Raw genomic sequence first — 18,466 nt, forward strand, 5'->3', positions numbered from 1 at the left:
AAAACCCAATCCTTGCAATCATTCCTAAATTACTAATTCCTCATTTAAAACAAAGGTAGCATTTTATTATTGTTTTGAACTGCCTCCCTTCAGCTTACAGCTATTTTACCTTGTGATATATTTGTCTAATGGGCTGATAGGCTCCCTATGATCCTGTTGCTGTGGTGCATGTGAGTAGTTACACAGCAGAATCAAGTTGCCCGTGAGCCTCCTCTGTGCTTATTTAAAATTGATTGATCCATTGCAGTCTATAAAAACAGGCCAAGTTTTTCAATATTTAATGCTTCTCTCACTCAATTACTGTTACCCAAACTGCATTTCACTAGATATTGCACACCTATATTCTTTGAGTTTAGATGTACTATTTTCATGTTTCCTAGAAGAATCAGGAATGTTTTCTACTATACACTGTTAGTGTAGTAGTAGAAGATTTTTATTCTCATACAGATCACTTCTAAAATGTGAAAATGCACTTTCTTGCATTCCTAACTATTGCATAATCCCAGATGGAAATAAAGAAGCTATGTTTTGTGGTGTTAGGTACTGCAAAATGGTATTGTCACAGTCCAAAAAACTGCATGTCTGGGTGTCCATGAGTATTCAGCAGATATCATGGAAATGTCCTTAGCTTTAGCCACGCTAAGGTGATAGAAAATTCAAGCATTTATTTGTGAAATCCCTGGTAGAGGGTTCAATTACAGAAATAGAGCAGCCATACATCCCGTCTTAATCTAAGACAATTTTTTTTCCCTTTTTTGTTTTGTTTCTGGCAATCAGTGTGACCTGGCCACATGACAAGGGTCTTTCATTTTGTACACTCCCAACAGTTTAAGGAAACTATTATGGGCTAATTATACATAATCAGCCTTGCTTTGAGTAACTGATCATTTCACATCTTAATTGATTATCCAGGCACTGGTGGCTTCAGCATGACCTTAATGTGACTTGCTAATCACTAGCTCCAAATAAATCTCTCCTTGAACTCTTACTAGCTGCGTAGCCTTGTATTTTAGTTCTGCATAAAGCCTTTTCACTCGATGAATCTATAGGACTTAGAAAACCTATCTTATGTCAGTCATACTTTCCATAACTGTATGAGTGCATATGGCTCAATACTGGCTGTTGTTTGCAAGACAAAAATGACAGCGAGTAATCACATAGGGGTGCTAATGGGCACAGAGGAGATCAGTCATCAATCATCACTTGGACACTGCATGATTTTACATTTAGCATTATTAAATGTGCTGTCTGTGCCTTGCTTCTGGGCATTAAAATTACATGGGGTTAAGGACGTGTTCTCTTATTTGGACCTCCATCAGTCTTTGTGATTATTGGAAATGTTATCTGTAATGACTTTGGTTTTTTCGAAGTCATTGATTAAAAAATGTGACCTGTCCTAGGGCCACAGGTTCCTTGGGGAACTGCATTAGTAACTTGTCTATTCGGTGATGGTTCCCCAGCTGCATGCTGAGAGACAGCCCATCAATGAATGTGGCCTGGATCTGGACATAGATATGGATAGCTCTGTCTAAATGTTAGACCCTTGCTGAAGTTAAACTGTGGTTATAGTCTTCTGAGGCCAATAAGCTTTGAAAGATGTGCCCTAATGGCTCCAAACTTCTGGGGAATTGATGCTCAGTCAACAATCCCCTCTGCTAATAATTTACCAGGTAACAGCAATACTTCAGCTACAGCTATTGACACACTGCCATGTCAATCCTCCAGTGCCTCACCAGCTATCATGATTTATTTGTGATTGATGAAGCAGTGAAAGAAGATGCTAGAGCACTACTGTCAAAAGACTGCTGAATTAGATTAATTTCAGCATGGAATGTGTTTGTTTTCCCATATGATGGCAATGAAAAAAAGGTGAACATGTCAAGCCTACAAAAATATTTCTTCTGGCTGATACCCCTTGAGGTATTTTTGAACCCCAGGATATGGAGATGGGGTAAATACTTGTGAAAATGGTGGGAAAATGAGATATGACTCCATGGTTTACAACAGAGCTACAGTAACTGTGGATGAAATATAAAATAGTGGTACTGATCCCAAAAAGAGTGCAAATTGAGTAAGATGAATATTGTGATTCATCTGAGGAAGACACCTGATGAAGTGAGGGGACTACTTCTGTTAAACAAATTAAATCTGATATATGCATAAGAAAGAGATTAATACATTTGGTTTTGTAAGAACTTCTTACTAAATAATCTTGATATGAAAGCTTGCATTTTTAGATGGTAGATTACAGTAGAAAATATCTAAATATTCCAGCTGTCACTTGAAGATAAAGACATTATGACATTTTAGGGCTATCAAACTGCTCTTCATGTATTTAGGGATCTTTCCTGTCAGCAAAGCTTAAAAAAAGCTTAAAACCTCATTTTGGGTGACCAGATTAAATGATTAATTGCACCAAACAATTTTTTTAAATAGCAAGAATAGAAATCAATAATGACCTTTTCTGTTTATATAGTTATTTACATTCATGTGAGTACACATAACTTCAGTAATACTGCAGCTGGAGTTATTTGACTAAGGACAGTGGTGAAAAGGCATAAGCTAGCTCTATAAACCCTTTCAAACTCCTCACCCATGGGACTTTAAACACAAACAGACAATACCTGCATTCTTTCATGTTGTGTAACCTGTTTCTGTGTTTTATACATTTATATCACAAACTCATTAATAGTCTTTTATCACTGTTGACAACCCATACTCAAAGGATAAAAAAAAAACAGAATTAAGATTGCTACTGAAAACATGATGTGTGATTGGATAATTAAAGAGCACATATGCCTCAGGACAAAATAGTTTTGAACAAATAGTTATAAAGATAGCATTTCCTTGGTTTCCTGCTTTTCTGTGTTAAACCATATTTACTTGCTTTTCTTTGTTGTTTTGTCAGCAATTCCTCAAAATACACCATTTTATTTTGAGGATTGACAGGGCTTAGAATGCTTTTTTAGTGGTAAATGTGCTGCACAGTACATGCAATTTAGTTAATATATATCAGATATATTAAATGCCTTTTGAAATCATGATGAAAAGATCTAATAAAATATTTTTATCAGTCAGATCATGCTTTTGAATAAAATTTAATGTCAAATTTGACTGAAGGCTGTAGTAGAGAATTCAGAAAATCATGTCTTAATACCTGTTGCAGGTTTACTGTCCCCTGTTGTTCACCCAAGCTATGCCCTATGTCTCTCTCTTTGAACTCCGTTGTTGCCACACTCTGTGGCTTAATTTCTTTTTTTCTGTAAGAGTCATGGAGTTTTCTGATACAAAGTACTTACTCCTCAAAACTACAACTCCTTACTCCAACCTACAATTCTGCTTTCTTCTCACCATATTTCAAATATTAGTTTTGCTTTCTATATGTAGTAACACTGAGCTGAAGTAAGTACTCAGTTCTCATTACTAGAGACTAGTTAGTTTACTAGTTAACTAGTAAAACTTTGAGTTTATGATATTAATTGCTGTGCTTAAAGTAAAACTGTATTTCCTAGAAGGAACCCCTCCCTGGTCCATAGTAACATTAGCTTGGGTAGAGGAACAGAGAAAAAATTTTCAAAGAACAAAGTGTAAACCCTTAAAAACATGTTTCCAAACATCTATCTATCTATCTATCTATCTATCTATCTATCTATCTATCTATCTATCTATCTCTTACAAAAATATTGGAAAGAGTACTACAGTCCTTTTATGTCATATTAGGCATGTGGCACTTTTGATTTATGGTACTTCAGGATTTATTTGATTTTTAATATTGCATTCATTCAAACCAGTGAACAGTGTACTCCAGATGGCTTTTTGTTCACTCAATTTACATCCGCACTCTTTAAATCCCATCCTGCTAATTAGGCATGGATAGTCAGATCTAAGGTACTTAAATTGCTCTGAGTGCTATTCTACCCTAAATGGTTTTCTGCTTGTTTAAGTGTTCTACTAGTCAAAATCTGAGAGAGACAGCACCTAACTTTGATCTTATTGACAGCAAAAACATATTGTTGTCTGTGGCATTTGTAGGAGCAAATGATAAAATGATGGTTTCTGTAAAACTACAATCAGTGTCCCTCTGAGTTTGCAGTTCAAGACAAGTTAATAAGGAGAACTATAAGAATACAGAAGGGTAGGATGGATTATCAGGGTGTTTTTAAGTGGCAGAATTAGTTAAATTATCAGAGATGATAAGAGTACAAAAAACAAGAGCAAGGCATGCCTTTGGACAAAAAGAAATTAAGGAAATGATATTTTTGGTAAATAGTAGGAAGGTGAGATGGAGAGGGTGTCTGGCATCACTACTTTATGCAAACAGACAATGAGAAGAAAATCTGGTTAAATTTATCACCACTGAGAATTTTAACCAAGTTTTTGCAAAAGTCTTTTAAGTGTGAATCAGGAGGGTAAGTTTCTGATTTCTGAGTTGCTAACTAAAAGAAAGGGCTAATATGCAAACCAAGAAAATAAATTTTTTAGCTTATTTTTTGTTTGAATGGGAATCTCTGAATACCCCAGAACTTGGTCTACAATGAGGTTATATAAATTTATGTGTTGGGGCACAAGTAGAGACACTTCAGTACCTGAAGTGATATGCATGCATGCACCACTTTAGTTTAAAAAAGCAGTTAGTATCAGTAGCTCCTGCAGGCCAGAAAATTTTCTGCTTGTGTATTTACTCTCAGTTAATTAAACTCAAATGGTGTTTGTGCAGATAGGTGACTTTTTTTTTTTTTTTTTTAGTACAGCCTGCAGTTGCACCTTTTGCAAGAATCTCTGCAAATGTACAGGTTCAACAAGAGATTGTTTTGCACTTTTATTACTTCCAAAATGATATCAGAGGATTTTGGATTACTTGTTCCAAATTTTTATCAGTTATGAACTTAACTCAGTTGAAAGAATAAATTAAGCTTATAAGCAGAGCTCTCCTACAGCCTCCTCAAAGTGAAAATCATAGGATCATATAATCATTAGAGTGGATTGGGTTGGAAGGGATCTTAAAGATCATCTAGCTCTGACACCCTTGTGTAGCAGGGATGCCACACATTAGACCAGATTGCTAAGAGCCCCCAAATATTTTTAAAAGAATGCTAAAATGTCTTATAATAGATATCATGCAGAGGCAGAAACATTTGACCTCTAATGAAATAACAAAAACTTATCAACATCTGTCTGTTTTCTCCACTTGCTAATCCTGAGCATTCCTGACCACAGCAAGGCTGAGATCTGCTATAGGCCTGTGACTTAATTTCCATACTGTCCACTTTCAGTCTGGGACAGTCATGTTTATACTGTATTTTGTCAGGAGTACAGCAGTGCTGTAAATTGCCTCATCCACCTCTGTGCCCCTCTATATCAAGCACTTCTTGCAGATATGTCTGCTCCATGTCATTATGCATCACACACAACCTTTGACCTGAGTGAGTTATTAATAGAAAAGGCCTGTCTTTCTCATGCCAACTGGCATGCAGCACACTGAACTTGCTGGATGGCTGTTTGGATGGATGGATGCTGGATTGCTTCCCTCTTGCTGGTTTTGAGATACACAGACTGTGAGCAGGACTGAGAAAACAGATTAAGACCTTCATGTGCAACCTGTACCGTGTTGGGTACCGTGGAGGATGGAGGGACAAGTGTCTCTTCTGTTTCCCCATTTGATCCTTGAACCAGAAGCACTGCTAAGAAAAGTGACTTCAAACATACAACATATTACATTATATCATAGTGGTTATACCCAGCTGGGGTCAAGGCTGTATTCCTTCTCTTTTCCAAGGACTTTCAGGACTGAAGAACAGAGATCAGCACCTTGTCATATGATTTCACCATCCTCAGTATGTGAGGAAACCATCAGTGAGTTCCTCTGGGAAGCTGGGTTTTGCTGTTTTGGTAGATAAGGAAAAATCTCAGGTCTCAGTTTTTCACTCTCTCTGTCCCAGTCCACAGCAGGGACTGGGTATCTCAGTGGGACGAATCTGGGGAATCTTAGGTCAGGAACAAAACGCCATTATTGTAGGTATGAGCTAGACATGGTCATGTGTAGTGACTAAGGGACACTGACAATGTGATTTAACTAATATAGTCCATCACAGTGCCAGAGAGTCCTTAATCTTCCTTGGGATTACAGTTTGATGCACTGACACCTGCATTGTATTGTTTCTTGTCTAGATTTGCAAACACAGGTGCAAAAGAAAAGCATTTAAAGACAGGTACAGGTAACAAAATCCTTCCTAGATGGACAAGTGACTTAATTTAGGAAATTGTCAGCTTAGTCCCCAGCTTTTAGGGCTGACGTCTAGTAAATCAGCTTCAGAATACCTCTCCTCTGCCCTTTTGTTGGCCATGGTTCCCTTTATGGCTGATGAGGTTTGCCTCCTAGCTCTTATCTCTCCTCATTAAACCTGCTTTCCTCTTCTCACTTGGATTTATATCTCTCTGGCCTAAACCTCCTTTCCTTCCCACTTTCTAGAGCTGGATTTAAAAAGTATGAACATCTGTAAGCATCACAAATTTCTCTTCCTTTCCTTCCCTTTCCTACTATCTTCTTTTGTGTCTTGTTACACTGTATTTTTCAGTTAATTCTTCTCTTCTATTTTTCATGTTTTGTAACAGTGAAATATGATGAAACACTGAACTACATAGAATTCATTGGCCTGAACTATCTTAAAATGTCATTTTTCTGTATAGATTAATGAATCTCTATTACCAATAACAATGTGAACTAGGGCTCTGATGCCTGGTTTCACCCTAACCCACAACTAAGTCCCACACAGCTGCTCACTCATTCCCCTTGGGCAGGATGAGGGAGAGAATCAGGAGGGTAAAAGGAAGAAGTCTTGTGGGTTGGGATAAAAGCAGTTTAATCAGTATAAAGCAAAAGCTGCTCATACAAGTAAAACACAACAGAGAAGTCATTCAATGCTTCCCACGGGTAGACAGATGTTTGACAATCTACAGGAAATCAGGGCCCCATCCCATATAATGGTGGCTTGTGAAGACAAATGCCATCATTGTAAATGTCCCCTCTTTTCGTTATTTTTACAAACCTTCATATGCTAAGCATGATGCCATATAGTCTGGGGTATCTCCATGGCAAATTTGGGTCCCACCTTGTATCCTCTTCCAACCTCTTGTGCACCCCCAGCCTCTTTACTGGTGGTGTGGGGTAAGAGTTGAAAAGACCTGGATGTTGCTCAGCAATAGCTAAAACATCCTTCTATTATCAACACACCTTCCAGTAAAAATCCAAAACATAGTTCATGCTACTATGAAGAAAATTCACCCTACCTCAGTGAAAACCAGCACAGGCTGCAAAGTGATTTGCGCAGGTCATTTGTCCCTCTATTACATTGTTCAAGTGCTAGGGAGCAAGATGGCACAAAGGCTTCCCAACTTTCTTTGAAGGACAGAGCTTTCCTTCTTTGGTGTTGGTCATGGATCTTGCAGCTGGAGTGAGAAGCAGGAGGCATTGCACTGTGAATTTGTGAAATGTAGGGCTCCCTGGGAGAAAAAAGTGCTTTAAAATCCTCTTGTGCTTCTCCTTCTCAGCTGCCAGGAATTTGACAAGTTTACTCATTAATGAGTAGAAGAAGTAGATTCCTATCAGAAGATAAAGGCAGTGTATACCTGTGCTGAGAGCAGCCTGTATGCTCAGTAAGGTAGTTGGACCTGAGGACTCCATATATTCCCCTCCTGCTGTGCCCTAAGGCATCCTCAGTCATCTCCAGAGCACAGAAGTCATGACACATGTCACAAGGGCTATTATTATTTAAAGCCAGGTGTGCAACAGTCCTTAGAAAAATCAGTTCTGACTTATTCTAAAAAGCCTCTTGCTATGAGAATTGATCAGCTATCTTGAGCAGTGATGAGCTTACAACTGCTGTCAAAGCTAGCAGGGTCTTGCAGGGCTGGTAAGGATTTCTGAGTACTGAGTCTTTTTGCTTGGAATAGCTGGTTTCCTAGCACATATATTCAAACTTCCCTCTGGCTACTTAAGGAGAAGATCAACAGTTCTTACAAACTCTTAATCTTTTTTTACTTCAAAATGTAGTTAAAAAAAAGTCACACTTAGCTGGACTCGTTGCAATGCGGTAATAGCATTTCAATATTTATATAATTCCTGCTTTGAAATACTACCAATCCACTGTTAATAGAAAAACAGAACTGAGAAAATGCAAACAAAAGGAACTGAATTTATTCTGTTTCTAACTAAATTGATGGTCAAATTCGTAACCATTAAATGACTTAATATTATTGTGAGAACTGAACTTAATGCCTGTAATTTCAATGCAGAGGTAATCTCCCTAATAATATCTAGTTACTGGAATCTTGCAATATTGCCAATAAAAGCTTTCATGATGCAAAAATAAAAACAGAATATATAGTTAGTGGTGACTTGGGTGAATTAAAATAAAATCCATTTAGTATATAAATGTAGATAATCCATTTCCTTCTAAAGGCTTATCCAAAGACTTTTATCCTGAATAAGCCTAGGAAGGCCATGTGCTTGGCTGTGACTTACTCCAGTAACTGAATTGCAGTAGGTGCTCAAGATCCTATTTTCAAGAGGAAAACAGCCTGGCTAAAAGGATAATTACTATGTTAAATATTACTATTCTCCCTCCTCTCTGCAAAGAGGACTTGGCTCAAAATGATTGGTGTGTAAAAGATGCCTGCATATGAGATGACAGAGCTGAGAAATTGGTGATAGGTAGGCTTCATGTTCAATATGTAGTGTGAAAAGACATTAAAATATCACAAATTGAAATGCTTACCTAACACTGTCTTTCACATTACAAAGAGCCATAGTACATTAGTAATCTTTTCAGGGAATTACAAACTTGATTTAAAAGTTATACAATTCATCAGTATATAATAAGGTTTAAAAGTCAAAATAGAAATTCTTTTTTATTTCCCAATTTATTATGAATTACCTACATGGATAATTTTCCCCAAAATTTCCAGTTGATTTTCTTTAAGGTTAAATATTTTTCTCACATTTACATGTAAGCTAGAAGGAATCTTCTTTGTGGAGTTTACAGAATTTTTAGCCTTGCTATTGCTTTGTTATGACTCAGCTGAGATAAATGACAACTGTCAGAATTACTCATGATGATAGTAAAAGCTCAGCATGAGGAGAAGACAGTGATCACTGGTAAGTCAGGCACACACAGCTGTAGATGGCTAGTTCATTTACCCAGGATCCTTAAGTCTCACACTGTTTGTGGACAGTTAACAGGTTGTAGTTTGATACGTGGAGCACCTGTCCTAGCACGGAGGAATGTATTCAGCTAAACTGCCTGGCTCTGACACACAGCTAAGGTGGGCATCGCTGCAGGGGCAGCAGAACCTACATGCATGGGAAAAAGAACAAGTCTGATTGTTATAATTGCCTTTAAATTCCAGATTGTCTGGAGCCACACATTTAGTAATCAAGCCCCATGTGACACATATTTTATTTGTTGTAGCAATATGTTAATATTTCTATTATTTAGTGAAGCTCATCTATAACTAGGCATGTCTCTATAATAAAAACACTTTTGCAATATGCTGCTAATAATTTGAAACAAGCTTCCAATATGTTAGAGGCAACCTTTACCTGTGGTTCTTCATGCTGTTGAAAGTAACAGCTGGAATGTGGATTAAATAATGCCAAAAGTGATCCATGGAATTATTTGTGAACCATTTATGATACTGGTGAGAAAACGGTCACTGAATACTACAGGTATAGTTTTGGGTAAGGTTGTTCTAGCAGAAGAAAGAGCCTGTATGCATGCCAAATTTTTCATGCTTTTCTCACTGCTACACTGCCAGAAATATTGCTGACCAGATTCTAGCTTAGGCTCCATAATGAGGCAAGAGTGTAAAGCAGAGTAGGATTCCTAATGTTTGTGTTGTGCTAAAACAGTTCCAAGAAACAAACATTTGGATCAAAAGCAGAGGAGTCACATTTTGACTTGTTGATTCCAACAAGCTCTTTGCTTTATTTTCCGTGTTTTCTCCAAAGAGATATAACATAAGAACTACCTCTTCCTGCAGCTCACCAGTAATCTGATTTCCATAGTTTTGTTGGGGTTGATGACTACTGATCCGTGGATTTGGTAAATAAAATAGTCAGGTTATAGTTACTTTAAAAAAAGAAAAATCTGCAAAACTTTCAACACAGCTGAGTTTGATAAGCAGCAATGACTCTGCCTTAAATTGTTGTGGGATGAGTCATTTGCCTTTGATAATTTGAAACTTCTGCAACACTTTCCTTCCTTCTTTGCCTAATGTTTCATTTGGAGAACATGCTTAATCAATGTTTGCTGATATTTATGATCTAATGCATACTGACAGCAGGTGCAGAAAAAGTAAATCCCCATCTGCATAAAAATCTTGCTGACATTCAGAAGCATGCTGTTTCACTATAATTTTCGTAGACAGGTGATTTTTCATGGTACCTCCAGAAGGTTCCTCCCACCTCCCTGCTGTTACCTCTGTTTTCTTACCTGCTGCTATCACAAGTTATGGCTTTGTTTGTAGCCCTGCATGAGGTGACATTTTTAAATATGTCTATTTGTTTTGTTTGATGGACTCTTGTTTGGATTCAGTCCAGATATGTGTTTATATTTCATGACTTGCCTCATGACTTTGAATGTTCTGGCAGACAAGAGGCCTCCTTTGAAATACTATTGCTCTTTAAGGCTTTAAAACTAGGGTGGAGATCCTGCATCCTGGGGATGAGACACTTTAACTGGTTCATCTTGTTTCTGTCATGATATTGTGATTTGTGTTAGGTTTTGAGGAGTTTTTTTTATTTTTATTACTATTGTATAGCAGTATATTGATGTGATATAGTTAGGCAAACTTCTCCATTCTAAAAACTTTTCTTCTAAGATTTGCATTGGTGGTTTGAAGTTAAGGAACAAGCAAAAATCATAACCACTTGTTTCTAAAAATGGGGACACTCTTGTGGTTGGTTATTTTACTGGGTTTTAAGGATCAACATTAGTCTCCCATCCCTTTTAATATACCTTGAGGAGGTAGAGATGGCTTCCTTTCTTTGCTTTGCCCTCGTTATTCTCTAAGGAAACAGAAAATTAAATGGTTTGTATATGAAAATTTATAAGCAGCAACTAGAATGTCTTATTCCTCTTGCTAAATAATTTTGAATAATATGTATGTTTTTAGAGGTCACCCAGGATATAAGTCACATTACACAAGTAAATAATTTTTGCTGAAAAAAATCATAATTTAAAAGGTAAAGAAAAAAGAAAATAAAAGACACAGTCTTACTAACTGTGATAAATCACTGCAGGAATCAGGAAAACAAAACTCAATTCCTAGCCAGGTAAAATACACTAGACTATGTTATCACTCAGTGGACTATTCCTTAAAATGAAATAATCTGATATCCTTCAAGAAGTACCAGAGGTGAAATACAAAAAAATGGCTTAACAGGAAAGTTACATAGGGTCATGCTTCAGATTAAGTAAACAAAGTAATGTGATACTGAACCAGATGACATACAAAGAAAGATTTCTTTATAGAGCAGGAAAGCTTCAAAATCCATTAAAAAAAAATGAAATCAAGAACCCTCCCCCGCAAATATAAAAAAAACCCAGCAATGAAATGGTTCATTTCAAACAGTAAAAAGAATATGACAAAGAACAATTCTGTTTAAGGTACTTTTTATTTCTTTTTTATTTCCTGGTTTGTCTGTTTTTGTTTCATTATCTGAAGGGATAGGGTTTTTTTTACTATATAAATGTATATTTCCATATACAGTTTCTAAAACTTTAAGCTATTTAATCTGATTTTCAGGTAAAAAAAACTCAGGAAAAATTAGATAAATTCAGTTTCTGGTTTAAATACATAACATGAAAATCAGAAAATAATTAAGCCAAACCATGTGAGAATAATCTCAAGGCAAGCTGAAGCTAAACCAATAGTAACTCAGGCTCAGCTGTGCCTATACAACAAAGGGGAAATACAATACAGCAGGGAAAAGCTGTGGGAAGAAATGCATTAGAACGTTATCCATTATAGTATGCTAGAGAAAAATGAGACCCTGTGCTGCTAGGTTTCTCAGAAAGGCTTTTGGGTAGAAATCAGCAACTAGCAACAGCAAATGCTTTGCTGTCATCATTCTATAACTATTTAACATTGATAACCAGATTGATAACTAGAAGATGTCCCTGAAAAATGTGGGACTGAATGGCAGCTGTAGCTGAACTGTCCCTTGTAAATTAAGTCTTTGTGAGGATTCCAGTTAAAGGAAAATAAAGGTTATATTGCTAAGCAAGCTAGAAAGAAGACTTTTAATGGCTGGTATTCTTTAAATGTTAAAGAGATTAGTCGCAGAGCACTCATAAAATATGTGATGGTGATACATGGAAATTAAAGTAAACATGAACGTAAGGGATTTTCAATGACTTTCACTAGTAACCAGAAAAAAGTCCCACTTAGCCAGAAGGCAAGAACCTAGAGAGGCTGAAGACTATCACTGAGTCAAAATTAAATATAGATGTATGACTAAAAAATGAATATTAGGCACGATACAAGGTGAAAGAGATTGACAAGACAAAACTACAATTAATAATTGATCAGTCTGCTGATTATACCTCAAAATATGGAGGACTTTCTGACAGCAAATAAACAAGACTCTTTGTTTCACTACAGATTTTGTAATCTTAGCCAAGGAGCTGAAATCCAGAATTCATCTCAAGGAATCTTAGTCCAGGAGTTCCACACAAGGTTTCATATTCCTCATTTAACTTGCAAGGGAATGAAGTAATGTTTTTATGATGAAAACTTATTCTATTCTAAGCATCAGGTTTCTAAAATCTCACTAATTATATGACACAGATTGGAATTTCCTGACTTCAGTAGCCACTATCAAGTTAATTGTATGCATAAAATTCTGAAAAGAAAATATAAAATTTGAGTCATTCAGTACAGTTCCCTCCAACAGTTGTTTTTAACTCAATTAAATGTTAAGGCAGACAGTCTTGCACAATTGAAGACATTACCTACAACTGATATATCTAAATATCTAGACTAAATATTTCATAAGTGCAATTCCTTTCAACATTTATTATTACCCTTGCTAGTTTCTGCTTTTATCTTTACCATCAATATTGTTCATGTTAAATTTTTTTTGGTCCCATTCATTACTCTGGAATCATAAAATATTATGCTTGTGGCAGAATGGATTTTTCTTCAGGAATCAGCTGTGGTGTCATAATGAAAATATATTATTATTTGTAACAAAGAGTAAATTATGAAAAAATGAAAATTCAAGTTCCCTAAATAATGTAAGCTAAGAATACTACTGAAAACATTAATTTTTTAAAACTGTGATATTTTAGTATTTCCAAGTAATTTCCATTTAATTATATGTCAATACTTGTAGCACATTAATCACAAAGATGTTTGAAGAAAAATGTGGCACAGCAGTGGGGGAGCAAATATGAGGAAGAATTGCTGTTAAGCTGTTTGTAACTAAAAGCACAAATATGCTAGTACAGATGAAGAGCAGTTATTTTGTTGTTTGATTCTTATGAAGCAAAAAAGTCTGATGGAGCCAATGCAGTGCCAAAAGATACCCTCTAAAATTCTCAAAAGACCAGACTACAATACAGTGGTGTTTAAGAAACTCTGTCTGGTGTAGTTCTTGTTGAAATTTCGTACTTACAAGGGCATACCCCCCTGAATCTGAACTGAAAGTAGGTGCCATCTGTTGAGGTATAAGGCAGCCTGCACTCTCACCTTCTTTTGCAAATTCTTCTAATCTTCTGCATTGCTCCAGATTTCAGAATGCTGGGGATCAACCACACATGCTCCATCAGATTTAGCTCATCTAGGTACTTGCATTTCTTTTAGAGTCTTGTTACACTCACAACTTTCTATGTTCAAAATATGACTTAATAAGAAAAGATGCTAACAGCAAATGGGTTTGATGAATGTGCTGATTTTGACTGGGATAGGGTTCACTTTGTTTACAGTGCCTTGTATGGGACTGTGGTTTGGATTTATGCTGAACACAGGGTTGATAATACAGAGATATTTTTGTTATTGCTGTGCAGGCCAAGGGCTTTTCTGCTTCTTGTGCTGCCATGCTGGTAAGGAGACTCGGGGTGCCTGGGAGGCTGGGAGCAGACACAGCCAGGACAGGTGACCCCAGCTGAGCAAAGGGAGATTCCAGACAAGGTGACGTCAAGCTCAGTATATAAAATGGGGGGAAGAAGAAGGAAGGGGAGATGTTCAGAGTGATAACATTCATCTTCCTCATGTTCCTCTGAGGGATGAGGCCCCACTTTCCTGGAGATGCTGAACACCTGCCTGTGCATAAGAAGCAGAGAATACATCCCTTGTTTTGATCTGCTTGCTTGTGCAGCTTTTTCTTTTCCATCCTTCCAGTTCTCTCCCCAGTCCTACTGATGGGGCTGGGGTTAAATCATTGTATTAAATTAATTTAATTATTTTTCATCTTATTTTCAATTGCTATTGATATTTAACCCAAGCTGTAAACTCAGTGTGTCTTGCATTTTATGTTTTACCTGCTTTATGTTGTCTGCTCAATGGACCTTCTGGCACCATCTATTAAAGGCATTGAAATATCTCTATGTTGTGGTTTCTGAATCTGGGTTAAACCAGTTTGGGTAGTTAAGCAGAATCAACATATATTACACCAAAATCAATAGTCCTGAATGTTTGCTGATAGTCTGGTACTTCTGGAATTGTTCCTTTCTGTCTTCGTTTCTTGTTGAATAAGCATCTGTATTAATTTGAATGCCACAGTAAACAGTTTAGTAAAAAAATGAAAGAGTAGCTATTATGTGATTGTTATAAATTATTACATATCAGGTAACTCTCTCTCCTCTATGGAGACATGTAGTTGCCTCCAAAGACACATTGTCAGAGTGAATGCACAAGATATGGTTAATTCTGCTGCATGCATTTAATTGCTTCCCACAAAAAAAGTAATTACAATGAGGGCTTAGAACCAACTTTACAAAGTTGCTGTGTCATTAGTGGGTATCACTGGTTTGTTTATGTACATGGAACAGTGAGGGGGAAGAGGGAGTAGTCAGCTGTGCTGAATTTGGGAATTAATCCTTTTTCTAATCCTAGCCTGATACTGAAGATGACAGAAGCTGCAAAGTTAAAGGAAGTACAACTTTTTGGAGGCATTGCCTTCTACTTTGGCTGTTCCTTTTTGACCCCTACATATGTTTACTATGTATCTGCAGTGACACTGCTCTCTATCTGGTAATTTATGCAAGGCTTGTTTAGGGCTTCCCCACCTGACTGTCTGCAGTCAGTCCAAGCTGTCCGAGGTGTATGTATTACATTTATATATGAAAGATGTATATAACTGGTATTCTGATTGTGGCTGTTTATGTGGCTAAATTCAGTTTGCCACATATCTTAGAAATAAGGGTAAATAATTCAATAAAATCTTTTTTACAGAATTCAAGATTCTGGCATCAACACTTTCCTAAACTATTACTTACCCATTTCCAGAATAGAGCTGATATCAGGGAACAGTGATCTATTACCAATTACATGTTAGGTTCAAGTATCAACAAAAGCAAATACCTCTTTTACATTAAACATGATATACAACCTTAGCATATCAACTGCTTTTTTAATTTCAAGGCTGACACCTTACATTAATCTCATTCTGCTTCCAAAGGGCTGTAAATCCTCTTGAGGTGATTTTCAGAGAAGTTCATGAAGAAAATTTAGACCCCAACTATACCTTAGCATGTACCAGAGCAGTAATATCCATGCAAGTGCTACCAGAGGTTTCTAGCAGTTCTTGCCACATGGCTCCTGAATTTCCCTGCCATAAAGGTCGACTGGATTTGCTGGTGATCTCGATGCCTTTAGAGTAGGTTGAAGCTGGTAGTTAAGCTTGAGGCAACTTAGAATCTAGCTGTGTGTGTGTGTATGTGTGCATATGTATAGAGCCAATCTGCTGATTTCAGCCTGTTTTGTCAAAGTACTGTGTAAATATAACATGATCTGGGAAGCCTTCAGTCCAACTTTTTGATGAAAGATGTCAGACCAACCAGGCAGGAGTGCTGAGATAACTTTGAGTACAAGAGGGGGCATTTGTTCTTTATTTCAGCACATTGAAATCATAACTGCGGTAGATTGTAATCCTATGTTAAATAAAATCATGATCTCAGTTTAGTTCTTTGCAGCCAAAGCTATCAATCAGAACCAGCACTTCTGTTTGTTATTGCAGAAGTGAAATGGAGACCTAAAAGGAAACAACACTTTGGGAGGTTAGAATTAAATAATATTAATTCATCAACTTGCACTTATGCTATCTGGATAAGAGCTATATACTTTTTGAGATAGAGTCAAACTAATGCAGTTAGAAAACATTAAATCAATATTTTAAAATGTAATCAAACAATAAGAATTTACCCTGGGTTAACACCAAAAATGTCAACATTTGAGATCTAGGTGTTACAGTGCCCTGAATCTTTGTCTTATTACTGTATCACAGTAATTTGAAAATGAGAGGAAGAAAGCCACCAGCCAGTCTGGGGATGAAAGGCAAATGCACATTGAAATAGTGCATGTAATCTGTGTTGCACCAATTGCACTCACTTGTGCTCTGCTGATTTAGATGGGTAGCTTTCCCATTGGGTGCATAGTAAAGTACAGCACCTCCCATAAACACCTCCTAGGTGCAAAGGAAACTCAGTAAAAAGTAGCCACTAACTGCTAGACAATCAGCCTGTCTCTTCTCCAGCTGTTGAGATAATAAATAGGAAACTATTGCCATTTGAGACTGACAGTCCAAAGATGCCCTTAAGAATGTAAAAATGTCTTTCTAATGTGTTTTTCCTGAAGCATATCTGTTTCTGTCATTTTGGAGAAGCCTTTTGAAAATCTGTCTCTATAAAATAAAGCTAATGTGTAGGTGACACCCCATGGAAGAAAAAAAATGTTTTATGTTAACTCTTGGTCTGTGCATGAAGAACGTTTAAAGTAAAATGGCTACTGGAGTATCCAAAAATTGTACTCCTGGGTTTTGGCTTGGTTAACAGAACAGCTTCAGCCATGGAGGGGAATAGTGCCCTACTGACAGCAGGCAGGGGGAGACACTGGTGGGACATGTGCAATTTTTTCCCATCTGATTGAGGTGGTAATCTTCCTATCTTGATTCCTGAATTAATGTTTTAGCCTTCCAGCTATTTTATCAAAGAATCAGGGGAGAGGAAAGGTACTGGTGCTGCCTTTGGAAAGCAATCTCAAATTATTCTATGGGAGCCTGGGGCTACCTATGCATTAAATAAACAGAGAAAACATCTATGAAATTCAGCTTTACAGGACACATAAGCTAAGTTGTAAATTCCAGTAGGGGTTCATTTGAGAGTGTTGAAGGAACCAACCAGGATAGAAAGAGTATATCCAAAAAGCAAGATGCTTTGTTAACCTAAGTTCTTTATCTACTGCCCTACACAGCTTGGTGTCAAGTCCCTCCCTTCCTCCACTACCCCACCCCATCCAGTAATATGTGCCTAAAAGTTGCTATTCAAAAGCTGATGGCAATTCACTCAAGCAGCAAATTCTAAAAAACTGTAATTCATTGTCAGTAGTTGCTATGTATCATTTTGTCTTGCCAAAAACTAAGATTGTTCTTACCTGATATGGAACATGGATAATTTGTAAGTTTGAACAATAGGTACTACCCAGTGCAGGTATAATTCACCCTGCCATGCATAAAAGCAAGCAAGTTGAGTAATTAATGATCACGATTTAAGAACTCAAGTAGACAGTGTAACAACTATACATCAATGTTTCATTTCTACTAAAAGCTGAATACCAGCATTTCCAGTGCTCTGTGATTCAACAAGAAAACATAAAGTGCATGTTTCAAGATAAACACCATGTATCAATGCTTCTGGCCCAAATTCTGATTACAGAAGTGTGCATGTATGTGCATCTCATGGGTAATACTTCATTTTCCATAATATATTACTTTGTCTAGCTGGGCTTTGACTTCAGAAGAAATGAAGCACTGCATGAAGACATAATGTACCTGGAAAAAGACAGGGACACATCCATCTCTCCATCTCAGGCAGCTACAGTAGGAAAGTGCTTACCCACCTCTGCAGTTCTATAGTCTCAAATGGAGTAAAATTTAGCACCTTTTACTGAAAGTATTGAACCAGTTTTCTTTTGTTATGGTTTGGAATAAGTATCAAATTATGACAGAAGCCAAAAAAAAAATCTGTGTTTATTATACTTCTTTGGCACTGACTACAAGCAATTACATATGTCTCAAAAGTCAGTAGGTATTCCAGTGACTGTGGTTTCTGTAAGTTTTTTTGTGCTTATCTTTTTGAAGAGACTTAGTAACTCAGGATGTTGACTGTTGTTTCATATCTTTTACAGCTTAAATGGTCCTTATGCAAGAATAATTTTCTTTCCTGTGGTATGACAGTATCACAGAATT

The sequence above is a fragment of the Lonchura striata genome, chromosome Z (assembly GCF_050655825.1).
Source record: "Lonchura striata isolate lonStrDom1 chromosome Z, ASM5065582v1, whole genome shotgun sequence".
In the NCBI taxonomy this organism is placed as follows: Eukaryota; Metazoa; Chordata; class Aves; order Passeriformes; family Estrildidae; genus Lonchura; species Lonchura striata.